The sequence below is a fragment of the Elephas maximus genome, chromosome 14, assembly GCF_024166365.1.
Source record: "Elephas maximus indicus isolate mEleMax1 chromosome 14, mEleMax1 primary haplotype, whole genome shotgun sequence".
Classification (NCBI taxonomy): domain Eukaryota; kingdom Metazoa; phylum Chordata; class Mammalia; order Proboscidea; family Elephantidae; genus Elephas; species Elephas maximus.
The window spans coordinates 26,488,881-26,502,452 of NC_064832.1; the positions used below are offsets into that span (position 1 = coordinate 26,488,881).

The 13,572-nt window shown below is 44.3% G+C and overlaps 1 protein-coding gene and 1 non-coding gene across 2 annotated transcripts in view; both read right to left on the reverse strand.

The window, feature by feature from the left end:
• FAM124A (family with sequence similarity 124 member A) overlaps positions 1-13,572 on the reverse strand; it is a 223,461-nt gene that overhangs the window by 84,370 nt on the left and 125,519 nt on the right. The window lies entirely within an intron of this gene.
• On the reverse strand, positions 9,967-10,069 carry LOC126058435 (U6 spliceosomal RNA). Its single transcript, XR_007513215.1, has one exon. It is a non-coding gene; the product is annotated as a U6 spliceosomal RNA (small nuclear RNA).

Sequence of the window (13,572 nt, forward strand, 5' to 3'; positions counted from 1 at the left end):
AAAGTCAGCATTGGAAACCCTATGAAGCAGTTCTACTCTGTAATACATGGACCCAACAGCAACTGGTTTTAAAATGGGGTAGGGTTTAGCTTCAATTGCATTTTAATTTTTGTGGATTTAAGGGTTAAGTAACCTTGCTCTCCAGAGTAAGTAGATGAGAAGGTGAGGCATTTTATAATAGCAAGGTCACTTGGTTCTTTGGACCCCTTCTGAGTTATGTGCAAAAATTCATATAATGATTGTGATTATTAAGGCTGTGTGTCAACTTGGCTGGGCCATGATTCTCAGTGATTTGGCAGTTATGATATTGTTTGGCAGTCGTATGATGATGTGATCATTTCCATGATGAGATCTGATATAATGTGATCACCTCCATGACAGGATCTGCTGTGAGTAGCCAGTCAGCTGAAAGGGAGTCTCCTTGGGCATGTAGCCTGTATCAAATATAAATGGTCTCTCTGGCAAGGCTCTCGGGCTATTGCTCACTCTGGATCCTGCAGCTGGCTCTTGTTCATCTTACTTCCGGTTCTTGAGACTTGAACTGGCAGCTTACCTGCAGTCCTGCCTGCTGGTCTTGGGATTCATCAATCTTCACAGCCTGTGAGCAAGAGCTCTGCTCTCTGACCTGCTGATCTTGGGTTAACCAGCGCTTGTGACTATGTGAATCAGGAGAGGCCTCTACCCTGACCCACAGACTTGGGACATTCCAGCCTCTACAGTCTCATTAGCCATTTCTTTGATATAAATCTCTCTGTATATTTATATGCTTTACTGGTTTTGCTCCTCTAGAGAACCCAGCCTAAGACAGTGATCTATAATAAATGTTTAATACAGTGTTTGAGACACGTAAGAGGATGCCTTCCTCCTGTAAATTGGGAGAAGGGCAATTGGGAAAGGGTAGAGAATGGAGAGGAACCCCCATAACACCTCTACCAAAAGGTGTGCTCAGAAGGTCAGTTTAGGGAAAAAGGGCAGAGGAAAGGTGAGAGCTACACATTGGTCAAAACCATTTTTGCTCAGGGTTCCCCTTGGGAAGTCTATGTGGACCCCCAATTACACAGCCCCAGTTTAAAGACCACTAGTGTGAGAATTGATTGAGACCACAAACATGAAAGCATCCTGTGTGCTAAAAAGATTGTTACATGTGTCGGTCATAATAATACAGTCCTTAGTGCATGCATATGTTGTGTCTTTCCAAAGCTGTGACTAGAGCACACACACAAAAAAAGGCTCTGAGTATTTAGTGTTCTAAGTCCTGGACACTGCCCGCTATCAGGCATGCAGCTCCCCTCCGGTCTTGCTAAGAACATCCTCCACCCCAATGCAAAAATTCAGCCATTGAAAACCCGATGGAGCACAGTTCTACTCTGACACAAATGGGCTTGCCATGAGTTGGAATAGGCTCAATGGCAACTGTTTTTGAGTGAGGTGCTGACTGAGGAGGGTCACGTGGGAAAGAGTTTGCCTCCTGTTTCCTAGCTCGCTATCTGCTCATCCAGGACATTTGCTGACCTGGTCAGGTGCCCTGTGAACCCAGGGAAGAGCTCCGGAGGGGGCCACCATTGCCCCCTCAAGGTCTCCATTCTAGGATGCAGAGAAGATATAATCTGCCCAAGTGCTCAGGCCCAGAAAGCCAGAGAAAACTGGGGTGTGTAAGTTTGCCAGACTGCAGAGTGGGGACAAGAGACTTGCCTGGCAACACAAAGTTGCCAATTCTGGGTCAGTCAAAACACCTAGCCAGTCCTCAGGGTCACTATCAGTGGTTGAGGGAGCTGCCTGGTCTGTGGTCCCGGCCAGTAGGGCTTGGCAACAGCATATTGGGCTGGTGATTACGGCCAATAAAAGGGGGAGTGCAACCTCAGTCCCACCACCACGTAATTGCTTGAGTTGGAAATGTCTTTTGGCTTTCTTCTCCTCCTCCCTGCCCCAACCCCGAAGAGCAGACTTGAGAGGGGATGGGAAAGGGGGCCACCTGCCTCCCTCTGTCCACTCCACACAGTGGTGTTGGGCTCTTAGCAGCTTGCAAGAGCCAATTTGGCCCATTTCTTCTCAACTCCATGTTCAATTTCATCACCCTAGTAGCTTGGTAAATGGCCACAGTGGGAAAATTTACACCACAATAATTGGCAAGAGCTACAAATCAGCGCTTCCCCACCCACCACCCCTGGTTAAACATTGATGGCACACCACTGACTCAAGTCTCTGGGACCAGGAGCCTAGCATAATGTAGTCAAATGTGAGCCTGAGATTTAAAAACGAACAAGATTAAGGCTTAATAACCGAAATGAGACCATTTTTAAAAGTTTTTTTTTGTAATTAAAACTGTCATTTTATATATATACATATATATAAAACAAAACGTTTGCCATTTTAACCATTTTTAAGTATACATTTCAGTGACATTAACTACAATCACCATGTGTACAACTCTCACCACTGTTCATTTCCAAATATTTCCGTCCCCCTCAACAGAAACTCAGTAATAAGTTATTAAGTAATAACTCCCCACCTCCTCCTCTTCCTAGCCCTGGTAACCACTAACAAATACTGGTCTCTATGCATTTGCCTAGTCTAGATATTTCATATAGGTGGATCATACAATATACATCCTTTTGTGTCTGCTCTTTCTCCAAGATGAGAAAAAAGTGATTGAAGAACTATTAAATAGCACTGAAATGTCCTTAGGGGAGCCTGCTACCCAGCAAAAAATTAGCATTTGGCAAAGCATAATGTTATAATAGGAAAAATATCTATTTCATATCTGTATCTCTTAAGTGGAATTTCCTCAACAAAATTACATACCTCAACAAAAGTACCAGTACCAGTTGCTGTTTGTTGAGTCAGCTCTGATTCACAGTGACCCCTTGTGTGTCACAGTAGGACTGTGCTCCACAGGGTTTTCAGTGCCTGATTTTTTGGGAGTAGATTGGCAGGCCTTTCTTTCAAGGTGCCTCCAAACTTTCGTTTAGCAGCCGAGTGCGTTATCCGTTTGCACCTCCCAGGGACTCTTGAACAAAGCTAAAGGTGATAGAAAGGCCCATTTTAACCAAGATCCACTAAACAGACTATGAAGTATTGGGGGGGGGGTCTCAAAGAATTGTTCCCCAGCAGGATCGATTAGCTTCAAGCCCTTTCCTTCACATGGATTTTGAGTCATTGTATTTCCTGACTATCTATTCCCTTAAAGATTACAGCCAAGAAAACCCTATGGTGCAGTTCTACTATAACACATATAAAAATATAGGGTTGCCATAAGTCAGAATTGACTTAATGTCAACAAGTTTGGTTTTTGGTTTTGGCCTTTTGACCACAAAGCAGCTCTGATGGGGTTAGTGGCCTGTCTCCTGGCTCCAGAGGACATCCTCCCTCCCTCCCCTCTGCGGGGCCAGGAGGACAGGATCAACATGTGGTGGATCGCGGCTCTCTCCTCCCTGGCTGAGGGGCTGGGCTTTGGGGCTGCAGGAGCCCATTCTACAGAGCGTCAGGAACACCCTCCCTCCAGTACTTAGGCCATTTCAAAGGATGAGCAGCTGTGCAGAGAATTAGTTCTTTTGCAGAACAGAATCCTTCAACGAGGCTAATTGTTTTTATAATAGGACTTTCACAGGAAGAGAACAAAACCTCTCTCATAAAAGCAAATGGATTCCCGCTCTCCTCCGCTGGGGATGGATGCACATCTTCTGCCCAGCAGGTTCCGAATGGCAGATGGTGTTTTTACATTCCCAGCCGGGTATTTAATGAGGGAGGGAAGGGTCTGGCTCTCCCCTCCCTCCCTGCTATGGGTACTGACAGTGCATCCACTCGGGTCCGTAGAGATTCACTCCAGAGGGGGAAAAAAAATTAAAACAAAAGGTGAAAGATTCACAATTTAGATGGAATTTAAATCAGGAATTTACAAAAAATGGCAATTTTTAAGATCTTAAGAACCATCCTGTTGCCCACATGGTGCCAGTTCCAAGTGATTTCAGGACTATCAGGAAGGCTTCCGCTCCACTTAGGACTGAATTCTGCTGACGCAGAAACTAGACCACAGTGGCATAAGCAAAACCAGTAGCTGTGGCTGCTAACCAATTTTTTTGGAGGTTCAGGTCCAACCAGAAGCACCTCAGAAGAAAGTCCACTGAGAACTCTATGGAGCACAATTCTACTCTGTCACACGTGGGGTTGCCACGAGTCAGAATCCACTCAATCGGCAACTGATGTCCACAGAAGTAAATTTATCACGTATCTTCAGAGGTCAGTTTTCCTCGAGGTCCAGTTGCCCTGGAGCCCCCAGCCTTTCTGTGTCTGTAAGACATGCTGCCCCCTGGCCAGGAGATGCCAAGCCCAGTGTCACTGTGCCCCAAGCTGGCACAAGGGGTTTGCTAACACCACGCCCCTGTAGTGGACACTTGTTATGAATATGGCCATGCAGATATTTGAACAACCCTTTCCCGCAATGTCTGTGCTGCTTCCCCAGGGTAGGAGCCAGACTCATCTCCCTAGCCTCCCCCGGAAGCTAAGGCATGGGCATGTGACAAAGGTGCGAGCAAACAGATGCCCCATGTCAGCAAATTGTGAGCAAGATGGCACCGAGGGGAACTCGTTTTCTGGAAAGGATGGCGATCCGGAGTTGGGGGCAGCAGTGCGAAGTCTGAGGGGCTGCATGCTGTCTCCCAGCAGTGAAGCAGAGGGTCTCTGCTGAAGCTGTCCAGACTGGAGTCTGGGCATGTTTGTGGTTGCATAACTCCTAAGCCCAGCCCTTTGGACCTCTCAGAGACTTGGTAAGCTAATTCATTTCGTTTACAAATCCTTTCTGCTTCAACAAGCTGGAGTGAGTCCTGTCGTTTGCAGTTTATCACCCTGCATGGCAGCCTCACAACCTGCTATCTGCCGGCCACTGTCCAAACTGCGGGCCCCTTTGGACGTCTCTCCTCTCCCACACTCTCAGATACAATGCTCTGTGCTTTCTCTCTCCCCTTCCAGAGGCCTCCTTGTATAAAATGAGTAATCAGCTACCTGGGTCAGCCAGGGTAAGGGCCCAATGAGCTATCAGAGTTCAGCCTGGAGTTCAGAGCTGTGGCAACCTCTGTGAGCTGGAGCACCATGGTGTGATGGATGGAAAGATAGGCCAGATGACTTTAACCTGAGAGACACAGATGTCACCCACAAAGATAGAGGAGAAATGGGTGGAAGTGCTGCCCTCTACCCACCTGGCTCCCCCTCCTTCCCTCCTTGTTATGGATTGAATTGCGTCCCTCCAAAGATATGTTGAAGTCCTAATCCCTGTACTTGTAAATGTGACCCTGTTTGGAAATAGGGTCTTTGAAGGTGTTATCAGTTATGTTAACATGAGGTCCTACCGGAGTAGGGTGGGTCCTAATCCTATATGACTCATGTCCTCATGAAAGAGAAGAGATACAGAGACAGAGGAAGGACACCATGTGATTCTGCAGCTGCAAGCCAGCAACACATGCAGGTACCAGAAACTGGGAGAGAGGCATGGGCCAGATTCTCCTTCAAAGCCAAAGAAGTAATCAACATGGCCGACACCCTGATTTTGGACTCCCAGCCTCCAGAACTGAGACAATAAATTTCTGTCCTTTAAAGCCATTCAGTTTGTGGTATTTTGTTATGGCAGCTGTAGGAAATCATTACACTCCTTTTCATGGATCCCTAAAGACATTTACCACATTGTGGTAAATAAGTTCACCTGCACCCTCAAAGCCTCCACTATCCGGCTAGAGGGGAATCCTAGAGTCTGCCTTGGTCCTGGGCAGGGGATGTCATCATTCTTCCTTGCCCCACACACCTGCCCTCTACCCACCTGGAGGTAGAGGGCAGCACTTCCACCCATTTCTCCTCTTTGTGGGTGACATCTGTGTCTCTCAGGTTAAAGTCATCTGGCCTATCTTTCCATCCATCACACCATGGTGCTCCAGCTCACAGAGATTGCTGCAGCTCTGAACTCCAGGCTGAACTCTGATAGCTCATTGCACCGCCCTTACACTGGCTGATCCAGGTAGCTGATTACTCATTTTATACAACCAGATCCCACTCCTTTAAGGACCAGATCTGGGTCCATCTTTCCTCATACTTGAAATCCTTGAGTTTAGCTCCATGCCCTGCACATAGTAGTCAATAAAGCCAAACTGGCTGTCATTGAGTCAACTCTGACTCATGGTGACCCATGTGTGTCAGAGGAGAACTGTGTTTCACAAGACTGTTAATGGCTGATTTTTCAGAACTAGATCACCAGGCCTTTCTTCCAAGGTGCCTCTGGGTAGATTCAAACTGCCAATATTTCAGTTAGTAGCTTAGCCATTTACAGTTCCCAGGAACACCTGGCTCTAATTGGGTGAATGAATAGTGGCCCTGAGGGTGATCGTTTTGATGGGGTGAAATAATACAAAAATTAGTGAGTTCAGCAACACTTTTGCAAAGATATCCTTTTGTACCACGTAATATAAAAACAGTTTCTGCTTAGTTCATCTCTTTTTGTTCCTTCGTCACAGACTTTTCCTTAGCATTTAAATCTTTCATCCTGGCTTCCCTCTCCATCTGGTCCAAAAATTTTCTTCAGTGATTTCGGATCAGCTGCTTAGAACACACTGATTCATGGTGCCTTGCTAGAGATACATGGTAGGAGAGTGAGTTGCCAAATATCAGACATTTGCAATTCACCAGAATGGTCTTAACTATGGTGCCATCTTTATGTTCTCTAGAAGTGATACAATGCAGGAAGGAAATCTCAGAGTATATAATTAAATGAACCCAGAAACATACAGACAGGCAGGAGAGGTGCTTCGAAGGCCATGTGTTGGCCAATTGAAAAATGGGCAAAGGACCTAAATAGACATTTCGCCGAAGAGGATATTCAAATGGCCAACAGGCACATGAAAAGATGCTCAGCACCATTAGCCATTAAACCAAACACCCAATGTCATCAATTCTAACTCCTAGCAATCCTATAGGACAGAGTAGAGCTGCCCCATAGGGTTTCCAAGGCTGTAAATCTTTATGGAAGCAGACTGCCAGATTTTTCTCCTGCGGAGTGGCTGGGTTCCAAATGATGACTTTTTGGTTAACAGTCGAAAGCTTTAATCACTGTGCCACCACTGTTCATTAACCATTTGTTGTTAGGTGCCGTTGAGTTAGTTCCAATTCATAGCGACCCTATGTAAAATAGAACAAAACACTGCCAGGTCCTGCTCCATCCTCACAATCAATGCTATGTTTCAGCCCATCGTTGCAGCCACTGTGTCAATCCATCTCATTGAAGGTCTTCCTCTTTTCCACTGACGCTGTATTTTACCAGGCATGATGTCCTTCTCCAGGGACTGGTCTCTCCTGATAACAAGTCCAAAGTACATGAGATGAAGTCTCACCATCCTCGCTTCCAAGCAGCATTCTGGCTGTACTTCTTCAAGACAAACTTGTTCATCCTTTTAGCAGTCCGTGGGATATTCAACATTCTTCATCAACACCATAGTTAAAAGCCATCAAATTCTTCTTTGGTCTTCCTTATTCATTGTCCGGCTTGCACATGCTTATGAGGCGATTGAAAATACCGTGACTTGGGTCAGGTACACCTTAGTCCTCAAGGTAACATCTTTGCTTCTTAACACTTTTAAAGAGGTCTTTTGTAGCAGATTTGCCCAGTGCCATTTGTCTTTTCATTTCTTCTTTTACATTCCAAGTAAAATGAAATCCTTCACAATTTCAATATTTTCTCCGTTTATCATGATGTTGCTTATTTGTCCAGTTGTGAGAATTTTTATTTCCTTTATGTTCTGGTGGAATTCATACCAAGACTGCAGTCTTTGATTTTCATCAGTAAGTGCTTCAAGTCCTCTTCACTTTCAGCAAGCAAGGTTGTATCATCTGTATATCACAGACCGCTAATGAATCTTCCTCCAATTCTGATACTGTGTTCTTTTTTTTTCTTTTTTTTTACTGTACTTTAGATGAAGGTTTACAGAACAAACTAGTTTCTCATCAAAGAGTTAGTACACCCATTGTTCTATGACATTGGTTAATAACCCCACAACATGTCAACACTCTCCCTTCCCAACCCTGGGCTCCTATTACCAGCTTTCCTGACCCTTCCTACCTTCCAGTCCCTGCCCCTGGGCTGGTGCACCCCTTTAGTCTTGTTTTGTTCCATGGGCCTGTTCAGTCTTTGGCTGAAAGGTGAACCTCAGGAGTGACCTCATTACTGAGTTGAAAGAGTGTCTGGGGGCCATACTCTCAGAGTTTTTCCAGTCTCTGTCAGGCTAGCAAATCTGGCCTTTCTATCTGTGTAGAATTTTGTTCTACATTTTTCTCCAGCTCTGTCTGGAACCCTCTATTGTGATCCCTGTCAGAGCAGTCAGTGGTGGTAGCCAGGCACCATCTAGTTGTACTGGACTCAGTCTGGTGGAGGCCGTGGTAGATGTGGTCCATTGGTCCTTTGGACTAATCTTCCCTTGTGTCTTTAGTTTTCTTCATTCTTCCTTCCTCCTGAAGGGGTGAGACCAGTGGAGTATCCTAGATGGCTGCTCACAGGCTTTTAAGACCCCAGGTGCTACTTACCAAAGTAGAATGTAGGACATTTTCTTTATAAATATGTTACGCCCACTGAGCTAGATGTTCCCTGAGACCATGGTCCCCACAGTCCTCAGCCCAACAATTCGGTACCTCAGAGAGTTTGGATGTGTCAGTGGTGCTACCATGACCTTGCCTTGTACAGGTTGTGCTGGCTTGCCCGGTATCATATACTGTCTTACCCTTCACCAAAGTTACCACTTATCTTTTGTCTATTAAGTTTTTTTCCATCCCCACCCCTCCCCTACCTCGTAACCATCAAAGATTGCTTCTTTTTGTATGTAAACCTTTTCATGAATTTTTACAGCTGTGGTCTCATATATTTGTCCTTTTGTGACTGACTTATTTCACTCAGCATAGTACCCTCCAGATTCATCCACGTTATGAGATGCTTCACAGATTCATAGTTGTTCTTCATTGTTGTGTAATACTCCATTGTGTGCATGTACCACAGTTTGTTTATCCATTCATCAGTTGATGGGCATGTAGATTGTTTCCACCTTTTTGCTACTGTGAACAAAGCTGCAATGAACATGGGTTCTGATACTGTGTTCTTCTTCATATTTTTTGGCTTCTCGGATTATTTGCTCAGTAAACAGATTGAATAAGTATGGTGAAAGGATACAACCCTGATGCACACCTTTCCTGATTTTAAACCATGCGGTATTCCTTTGTTTTGTTTGAATGACTGCCTCTTGGTCTATATGCAAGTTCCTCATGAGCAAAATTAAGTGTTCTGGAATTTCCATTCTTCACATTGTTATCCATAACTTGTTATGATCCACACAGTCGAATGCCTTTGCATAGTTAATAAAACACAGGTAAAAATCTTTCTGGTATTTTGTGCTTTCAGCCAAGATCCATCTGACATCAGCAATGATATCCCTTGTTCCACATCCTCTTCTGAATCCAGCTTGAATTTATGGCAGTTCCCTGTCGATGTACTGCTACAATCATTTTTGAGTTATCTTCAGGAAAATTTTACTTGTGTATAATATTAAGGACATTGTTCGATAATTTGCACATTCTGTTGGATCACCTTTTTTGGAATGGGCACAAATACACATCTCTTCCAGTCAGCTGATCAGGTAGCTGTCTCCCAAATTTCTTGGCATGGATGAGTAAGCAGCTCCAGCACTGCATCCATTTGTTAAAACATCTCAATTGGTAGTCCATCAATTCCTGGAACCAGTGCCTCCAGTGTGCTTGGACTTCTTAGCCATTAAACAAACAAACAAAAAAACCCAAACCCATTGCCATCAAGTTGATTCTAACCCATAGCAACCCTAGAGAACACAGTAGAACTACCTCAAAGGGTTTCCAAGGAACGGTTGGTGGATTGGAACTGCTGACCTTTTGGTTGGCAGCTGTATCACTTAATCACTGTGCCACCAGGGCTCCAAAAATGTGGAATGCTTCCTGAATTTGCATGTCATCCTTGTGCAGAGGCCATGATAATGTTCTCTGTATCATTCCAATTTTAGTATACCTGTTGCCAAAGCGAGCACTCTTAGCCATTAAAAAAAAAAAAAATGCAAATCAAAATCACAATGAGTTATCACTTCACTTCTGCTAGGATGGCTAAGATAAAAGAAAAATAAAACCAAAGAATGGAAAACAACAAATGTTGGCCCAGTATTGAGTCAAGGCCACCAGAAACACTGGGGTACCTCATCAAGGCTTCTCCCTGCCTTCTGAGGACCATGGCAGTGAGGAGGGGCAGAGAAGAATGGGTTTCTTTGATTCCTCTGTGGGAGCTTTCCATTTCTTCCATCCTTCCTGCTGTCCTTCGTACCCTCTGTTTGTTTCCCTTTCCTCTTTCCTTTGGCTCCAAGGACCAAAGAGGTAGGAAGACTATGGTTCTTGACTGGGAGTGGAGGGAATGCAGAGACTCATTTCTGTTTGTCCATTCTCTCACCCCAAACCAGGAAGGCAAGCAGCCCCAGACTCCCCCTTGCCCAGGCCTCTCGGTAGTGACCTGGTTGCAGAAGGAAGAGCTTGGTCTCCCTGTCAAACCTGAGTGTGACAAGGACACTTCAAAGGGAAATATTATGGATTCAATTGTATCTCCCCAGAATATGTGCTGGGATCCCTGAGTGGTGCAAATCATTAAGCACTGGGCTACCAATGGAAAGGCTGGTGGTTCAAATCCACACAGAGGTGCCTCAGAAGTGAGGCCTGGTTATCTACTCCCAAAAGGTCACAGCCTTGAAAATCTGATGGAGCAGTTCTACTCTGACACACATGGGGTCACTGTGAGTCGAAATCTACTTGATGGCAACTAACAACAACAACAACAAAATATGTGTTGGAATCCTATCCCCTACATATATAAAAAAAAAAAAAGTTTTTTTTTTTTTATATATGTGGAGGTGATCCGGTTAGGGAACAGGATTTTCTCTGTTATGTTAATGAGGTCATACCAGCATAAGGTGTGTCCTAAACCTAATCCCTTCTGAGTTATAAAAAGAGCAGATTAGACACGGGCGTGTGCACAAACTGGGGAAGACAGACGTCATGTGAGAATCATCCACAAGCCAAGAACCAAGGAATGTCCAGGGTCACTGAAAAGAAGGAATAAACAGGCAGTGACCCTGATTTGGACTTTTAGCCCCTAGAACTGCTCTTTAAAGCCACCTGCTTGTGGTATATATAGTATAGCAGCTCGAGGTAACTAAGACAGGGACTACGGGGCCATGGATGGGTCTGAAATTATACATATTTGACTTTCATAAATTCATAGGCATGGATACCCCTGACTCTTCTGCAAAAGCAAAATTCAAACTTGTAAGCCATGCACACTCCTCCTTTCATCTGATACAAGCAAGACTTTCCTATTAAAAAGAAGACAGTTTCCTCTACAGTTATCCTTGTTAATGCCCATAAGTCATAAAGATAGAGTTCTGATAGAATCTGCTGATAACTTCTGAAATCTGAATTTAGTCCCCAAAACTATGTGCTCCTTCTACCAGATTTTTTCCATCATAATCAGTTAAGTGTTGTATTTGAGAACAAGGCTGTTAATTGTGCTTACAGTGGAACATATGAATAAATAAAATGCATTCACATTTTATTAATAAAATAATAAAAATGTGTTATCCCGTATGACACTGGTCTTATTATTCCTGCTTTAGGGGAGCTCGACATAAAAAACGTTTGTGCTTGGGAGGGCTTTTTCATGTCTTATTCTTAAAATTTTACTCTCCTTCAAAATCCAGCTCAGGTGTTACTTCTCTTCACTAGAGTGAGTCCCCACTTTTCTCTAAGAATAGAGTGCTCATATCACCCACCATACACCTCACTCTTTGCTTCTAGCTATCTGTGTGCTGTTTTACTTCACTTGCTGTACTGTAGACTCCTCAGGGGAGTGTTCATGTTTTATATAACTTTACATGCTCTGAAGCAACATAACAATGCTTAACATACTTCTTAAAAAAAGAATGAATGAATGTAACTGAATGATGGTATACATTTTGCTAGTTGTGTGACCTTGGGCAATTTCTTATCTTCTCTTTGTGCATGTTTCCTCATGTGTAAAATGGAGACACTAACAACCTCATACACAGAGGATTAAATGAGGTCATGTATGGAAAGTACTTAGCACAGAGCCTGGCACATTAAATTCTCAATAAATGTTAGCTATTTATTTTATACTTATTAACATGGGACATATTTTTCAGTAAAGTACACTGAGGTAGGGTGGTTTCTTTGCTGACCAAGGCAACAGTGGTAAATGAAGGATAGATATGATCAACGGTATCTTATAAAAGCAAAGTAACAGTAATAAAGCTAGAGTAATTTCAACTAGTAAAATGATGCTTCATGTTCTATGTACAATAATGGGCAGGTTTCCAGAAAGGCCCAATGTATTCTAAAGCATACATTCAGCCAATAAAAAATACAACTCAGCCTTATCATAAATTTGATCTACAGCCAAGATAATCGTGCCCACTCTCCAGTAAGCACATATTGTGCTGGTCTTCCTGTGATACAGAGAGCCTTTGGTGGGTACGTTGCATAGCCTGCTCTTTTAAACAGACTCTCCAAGGAAGGTTAAATTAGTCCATTCATTTTCCTACAGTGAGCAGAGGCCTTTGCAACATTCTGTGACTCTCAGGTCAATGGCCAAAGTAGGTTTGGTCAGTATCTATTGAGGATGATGTTGAGACAACTCCTTTCACCTGACATTCTTTTTTTAACATAAGAGCTGGATCCAGCATTTCCCCTTCATAGTCTCCAACTTTTTCAACTTCACCAAATGTGGCTCAATGGCAGAATTGTCGCCTTCCATGCCACATTGTATGGGGCTTTGTGGACTAGGACAGGAAATTGGATTTTAGTGGCAATGGAAGCCACTAAAGGACTGTAAGCAAGATGGTGACATGATCCAATTCACAGGTTCTGTCCTTTGTTTTCAGTGCACCACCAGGTTCTGCCCTGTCTACTTGTGGTCAGGGAGGGTCTTCACTGTAAGCTCTCACATGGCTGTGTGAGGCCTGTTCTTCCTGGAGAGATTGGGGCAGGTTGTTCCTCCTGAGGTCTCACCACTCTTGAGGAGTGTTCCCAAGGCTGTGGGTGTGCTTGCAGGACAGACCAGTGCTCGGAGCACACCTTGAACCAGGCTGCTGGCCCCCTTCTCACTTGATCCTCCGCTGGGCCTCATGCCTCATTCCCCAGTCAACCTAGTGTTGCACAGTCTGCTGGTTTGCCACTTGATTTCAAAAGGGAGTGAGTAAATAATTGCACAGTCAGTACACGGATATGGTGAAAACGCAAAGCCAATGACTGAGTTTGGGAACCACAGCTCCAGCTGCTGCTCTGAGATAGACTGTGGGTGCAGAGCCATAGCCAAGAGGACCCTGTCTGTGTTTTCATGCCGTATGTGTGGCTGCAGAGGTACAGAGGCCAACCCTGAGGGAGAATTTGGAAAGTGACAATGGAAATGATTTCTGGCTCCGAGGCAAAGAAACAGGTCAAACACGTGAACTCCCAGCCCTGCCTTGAAAT